Below are 6,547 nucleotides of genomic sequence, written 5' to 3' on the forward strand. Positions count from 1 at the left end.
ATTTATCTAGGATATCTGGTTGGCATGGACAAGTTCGACCAAAGGGTCTGAGTCTGTGCTATACATCTCTATGACTCTGCTTAGAGGCTACTATGTTCACCTCTCCTACAACTCTCCATTAATGCCTTTCAGCTTGCATTGCATCCTGCCCACTGCAGATTGACTGTCAGAAGAAACTCAGCGCAGTTCCTATATAACCCCGTACCCTCCCATCTCTTCAACATTGTACACGGTTGATTAGAATATCCATTTCCTCCATAGTTTTCCTCATTAGGGCTGTCATAACTACAGTGACCCCGGTATATTCACTTCTTTATTCTCTTAAGAATCTATCTTCTGTGGCCTCCTCTTATTCATTTACATGCTCCCTCTTGGTGACACCAACCATTGACAGAGAGTTAGTTTCCTTTAGTATGCTAATGATACGCGCTTGTTGTTCTTCATTTTTCTCAGTGCCATAACCATCATTTTGTTGTGGGTTCGCCATCACCTCTGATGTCCAAACTCTGTTAAGAACAAAGAAAAGTACAGAACAGGCCCTTCGGCCCTCCAAGCCTGTGCCAATCTAGATCTTCTATCTAAGCACATTGCCTATTTTCCAAGGATCTGTATCCGTCTGCTCCCTACCCATTCATATATCTGTCGAGATACATCTTAAATGACGACCTCCGCTGACAATGCATTCCAGGCGCCCACCACCCTCTGCATAAAGAACTTCCCACATATTTCTCCCATAAACTTTTTCCCTCTCATCTTGAAATCATGACTCCTAGTAATTGAGTCCCCCACTCTGGGGAAAAAGCTTTTTGCTATCCACCCTGTCTATACCTCTCATGATTTTGTAGACCTCAATCAGGTTCCCTCCTCAATCTCCGTCTTTCTAATGAAAATAATCCTAATCTATTCAACCTCTCTTCATAGCTAGCGCCCTCCATACTTGGCAACATCCTGGTGAACCTCCTCTGCACCCTCTCCAAAGCATCCACATCCTTTTGGTAATGTGGTAACCAGAATTAAAAATGTACATTCTTGCTACTGATTTCACCTTCCTTTGTAGTTCTGTGAGGCTCAATGAGACTGTATTCAACTTCTGCATACTGTTTCAACCAGAGTGACTTTATAAAAAAAAAATTCTATCTGTTACTAAGGTTTTTTGCTGTCCATTTTTCAACTTTGCTAGCTCTGACCTTGCCTCGGCAAGTGGCTTCTGCAATCATTACCCCCTCTACTTCTCCAATGTCCTAATGGATAATTCATCTATAATTGCATCCTGTCCTGTAGGAGCTCCTTTGTACTTGTCCTTACTGATTTAGCCAATAAAACCTTCCCATCTGGAGCTCGTCCTTTTCTTTAAAAAAAATTCAGATATTTTCTGCGTTGCTAGAACAAATGAGACTTAAACCCAGGATTCCTGATCCTGAGATAGGGCCACGACCACATAATCCTGAGTGCATAAACAGTCTCACTAACAATTAATTTCAGATAATTAGTCAAACTTGTAAGATGGATCAGGAGGGACTCTTGTGGTGCAGTATCCCAGCCTCTTAGACCCGGTTTCAAGTCCCACCTGCTCCAGAAGTGTGTAGTAACGTCTCTGAGCAGGCTGATTAGGGAAAATCTGCAAGGAGGCTTACATACGTGATAATGGGAACTGCAGACGCTGTAGAATCCGAGATAACAAAGTCTGGGGCTGGATGAACGCAGCAGGCCAAGCGGCGTCTCAGGAGCACAAAAGCTGATGTTTTGGGGCCTAGAACCTTCATCAGACCCTGTCTGATGAAGGGTCTAGACCCGAAACGTCAGCTTTTGTGCTCCCGAGATGCTGCTTGGCCTGCTGTGTTCATCCAGCCCCAGACTTTGTTATCTAGGAGGCTTACATACGTTGCATCCAGCAAGTGTAAATTTCTGCCAACAAAAGGACTATGTCCAAACTTTAACTTGTGCACTGTTTAGTGCAATTAGTGACACAGTGGTTATACCAGCAAAAAACCACTATATCCAGAAGTCCAGGTTCAAGTTCTGGGGACATGGGTTTGAATCCACCATGCCAGCTGGTAACAAAAAGTATCTGGAATAAATAGCAAAACGATAATCATGTCATTGGGAATATCATATCACCGTCATTGTTGATTCTCCTAATAACCCATCTGATTTACTATTACCCATTCAGGAAGGAAATCTGCCATCTTCACCTGGTCTGACCTATATGTGACTCCAGTATGTGGTTTGCTGTAGCTGTCTCTGGCAATCAGGGTGACTGAATAATTAAATAAAATACTGCACATGCTGGCAATCTGCAACAAATACAGAATGCTAGAACAACTCAGCAGATCTGGCAGCATCTGTGGAGGGAAAAACAGAATTAACGCTTCGAGCCCATTCTGAAGAAGAATCAAATCGGGCTTGAAACTTTGTTTCTCTCTTCACAGATGCAATGAGACTTGCTGAGATCTTCCAGCATTCTTTGTGTTTGTTTAGTGGTTGCTGGCTTAGCTAGCAATGCCCGTATCGTGTCAATGAATTCTTAAAAACAAATTCTACGTGACCTGATGCCTATATAATTCCCTGCAGTTTACTGTATAACACCACCTCACTCAATCAAAAGTCAACTTGCTAACAAATCAGATCTGTATGTCTCCTTGGGTGTAAATTTATTGATGATTTAACATTGTAGTGTCTATCCTGATGGGTACAATCCCTTCAGGTTTAATGTCACCATCTGCAGCAACATAGCTTTTGTTTCGTATGGGTATTCACTTTAGTAAGGATCTGTAGTGTCATGCAAGCCAGTGTTGGTAATGGGTAAGATTCCTTGGCATTTGAAGACCCACACAAGCTATCTTACATTCTTCCACTTTCATTGTATGAATACCACTTAAAAATGTTGATTAGGTGTGTTCTCTTTCTTTGTTTTTGTGGAAATGTGCAACAACGATTTCTGTACAATACTTTGTGGTTGGGAGCTCTTGACAGGCTGGATGACATGGCAGTATGTTTACTTATTTGGAGTTAATGTTTCCTTGGTTCTGAGAAAGACCTGGGCTTGCATCCCGTTAACACATTATAATGGAAATGACTGTAAGTACTGGATTATTTTAATCAGCAAGGTGATTTTGAGACATTGGAGGCAAACCCAATTATGCAGATTAGCTGACCCTGAATATTCCTCAGAATAGCTGTTGGACCACAACATTACTGCTTTTATTGATGAGACTGTACCGTGCATTGCACAACTGATAATTGGAACTTGTATCAGAGTATTGACAATTGTTTGTCCAAAATATTGAAGTGCTGCCTGACTTTGATTCCAGCTTCTTTCTCTCTTTGGAGCTGTAAGATCGCTTTTTTTCACTTCACTGTGTAGCTTAAACTTCAAATGCTTTTATTTCTATTCCACCCTATTGATAGACACCTTAATATCTCCAAACCACTTTAGCCTGTGTCCTCATCCCCACCCAATGTCTGCATCACTCTCCTTGTCAAGTTGCATCAGATTCCCAGATAATTGAAGGTAAGTCCTAACCTTCAATGGCAGGGATGTTTTGGCCTCAACTAATCAGTAGCTTCTTGCTTACACATTCCAGTCATCCAACACAAAACTATTCTTTGTTCTGTGCAACAACTGATCCACTGTCAATGTCACTCCTTCAGTTAATACCTTCTAGCAGCTCTGTCTTTTCAGTTTTTTATCTGCCTTAAATAGCCCCTGAAAACCTTCACCACCTTCTGCTCAGTGTCAGCTGCTTCTCTACTGCTTTGTAAAGTGCCCTGCATGTAAGCAGCGTCAGATAAATTAAATGTGTTTTGTTTCCCGGCCTTGTTTAGTTATAGATTCAACTCTTGATCAGTCAGAGTTTGTTTACCAGCTAGTGTACTCTTCAATTTCCTAAAAGTAGAACACCCACTCTGCTGTTTAGCACACACGAACCAGGAACAGGAATAGACCACATGGACCATATTTCACCATGCAGTATGATCACGGGTTCAACTCCACTTCTCACTGGCTCCCCGAATCTGAGATAAAGTGTAGAGCTGGATGAACACAGCAGGCCAAGCAGCGTCTTAGGAGCACAAAAGCTGATGTCTCAGGCCTCGACCCTTCATCAGAAAAGGGGGAGGGGGGAGGCAGATCGAAGATGGATATTTCAGAACCCTCTCCCCATCCCCCTTTTCTGATGAAGGGTCTAGGCCTGAAACGTCAGCTTTTGTGCTCCTAAGACGCTGCTTGACCTGCTGTGTTCATCCAGCCCCACACTTTGTTATCTGGGATTCTCCAGCATCTGCAGTTCCCATAATCTCTGGCTCCCGGAATCCCTTTGCTCTTCTGATGCTGCCTGGCCTGCTGTGTTCCTCCAGCTCCACACTGTGTTGACTCCACCATCAGCAGCTCCTGCTATTTCCAAAAATCTAACCACTCTCAAATGTACTCAGCAATGGAGCATCCACACCGCTCTGGAGTGAAGAATTACAAAGATTTCCAAGCTTTTTCAGTGAAGTAATTTCTCCTTGTCTCAGTTGTACATAATTGGTTCCCTATCCCGAGACCATGACCCCTTGTTTTAGATTCCCTAGCTAGCAGAAACAGGTTCTGAGCATCTACCCGATATAGACCATTAAGAATCTTATCTGTATGAGTGAGATCATCCCTCATTCTCACAAACTCCAGAAAATAAAGGCTGAATTTACTTACTCTTTCATTATAGAATAACCCCATCATCCTAGGGACCAATGCAGTGAACCTTTGCAGTACTACCTACATTGCAAGCATATCCTTTCTTAAATATGAAGAGCAAACTTGTCAGATTTCCAGCTGTGATCTCATTTGTCTTTGTACAATTATTTTAAGACTAATTAATTTCTGCATTCCAATTTCCTTGTAATAAAGGCCAAATTTGTAGTTTACATTAATTGATACACATACACTTGAGTTTAGAAGGATGAGGCGTATAAGATTATTAAGGGATTGGACACTCTGGAGGCAGGAAGCATGTTTCCGCTGATGGGTAAGTCCAGAACCAGAGAACACAGTTTAAGAATAAGGGGTAGGCCATTTAGAACAGAGTTGAGGAGAAACTTCTTCACCCAGAGTGTGTGGCGGATATATGGAATGCTCTGCCCCAGAAGGCAGTGGAGGCCAACTCTCTGGATACTTTCAAGAAAGAGATAGACAGAGCTCTTAAAGATAGTGGAATCAAGGGTTATGGGGATAAGGCAGGAACAGGACACTGATTGTGGATGATCAGCCGTGATCATAATGAATGGTGGTGCTGGCTCAAAGGGCCAAACGGCCTACTCCTGCACCTATTGTCTATTGCTTGCTGTACTTGCATGCTTGCTTTCTAATTTTTAATCTATATGCATACATTTGAATTCTTTGTGCTGTTTGAATATGAACATTTTCAAGTTTCACATCATTCAGGCCTTTGTCCAATCCTCAATAACAGTGTACAAACTAGCAGACATTTGCAGTCAAATTTGCATCGTTATCGCTATAGAACTTTTATAAAAGCAGAATTTCCGGTTGTTCTTTCACCTAAAGGCTTTGACAGCATCAGGATGAAGTTACCTGTGTTTAAAAGCAGGCCCAGGAAGAACAGCACAAATTTGTAAAAGGTCTGACCATAGTTACTGAAACATTAAGTCTGATATTCTGGTGAAAGGCTGGGAAATGTCTGATGAGCTCCAAATTATTCATCCAAATAAATGTTATTTCCTTAAAATCAGCCTATTATAGTTTCAAACTCCTTCATTGGAGAAAATTTCTTGCTAAATAACAACCTTGTTCCATGAAAACTTTTATTTAGGTTTCAAGTTTCAAAGTAACATTATGTAAGATCCTTCTTTGAGCCGATACCTTCATATGCCTCCACAGCCCCACCCACTAGTGAACCCAGGAACAGATGTGCCAATTACCGTGACCAATCAAACCAACAGGGCAGGCAAAAACTTACAATTGTTATTGCAGATGTTCAATGCATTTGTTCAAAATTCCATCATTTGAAGATTTTAACCGGATTACTGAATAAAATTAAACCTTGCTTCTGGAATGCAGATTGAAAATAGGCAACTGAAGTTAAATATGTGTTTTAATATTGCCTGGAATGCAACATTGGCGTCCACATCATGTTAGTCTGCAGTGCAAACGACTGATATTTCTGTACACAGGACAGGTTCCCAGTGAAAATATCAGTTTAACAGCTCAAGAAATGTTTTTCTTTGGGTTCTCCTTGCTCACAGTGATAGATTGCATAGACACATTCTGCAATAATTAATTCTGATGGATACCTTCCAACATGCTATTCTTTTATGGTCATTGTTGTGTTTTCTAGACTGTGCGTTTTTTTTTTATGGATTGCTAATTTTAGCCCACGCATTTGACAAGCAGATATACGTAAGTTAGTCCTCGGGCCTATTGTATGCTTTTTAACTGTTAATAATTAATTAATTCTTTCAGGATATTATTAAACTTTCACTTGCTCAGCATGGCTTGTGTGCTTTTATATATAATCTTTCTAAGTGTACTAATAGTGTGTAATAAATATCATCT

Source organism: Stegostoma tigrinum, chromosome 13 (assembly GCF_030684315.1).
Source record: "Stegostoma tigrinum isolate sSteTig4 chromosome 13, sSteTig4.hap1, whole genome shotgun sequence".
Lineage (NCBI taxonomy): Eukaryota > Metazoa > Chordata > Chondrichthyes > Orectolobiformes > Stegostomatidae > Stegostoma > Stegostoma tigrinum.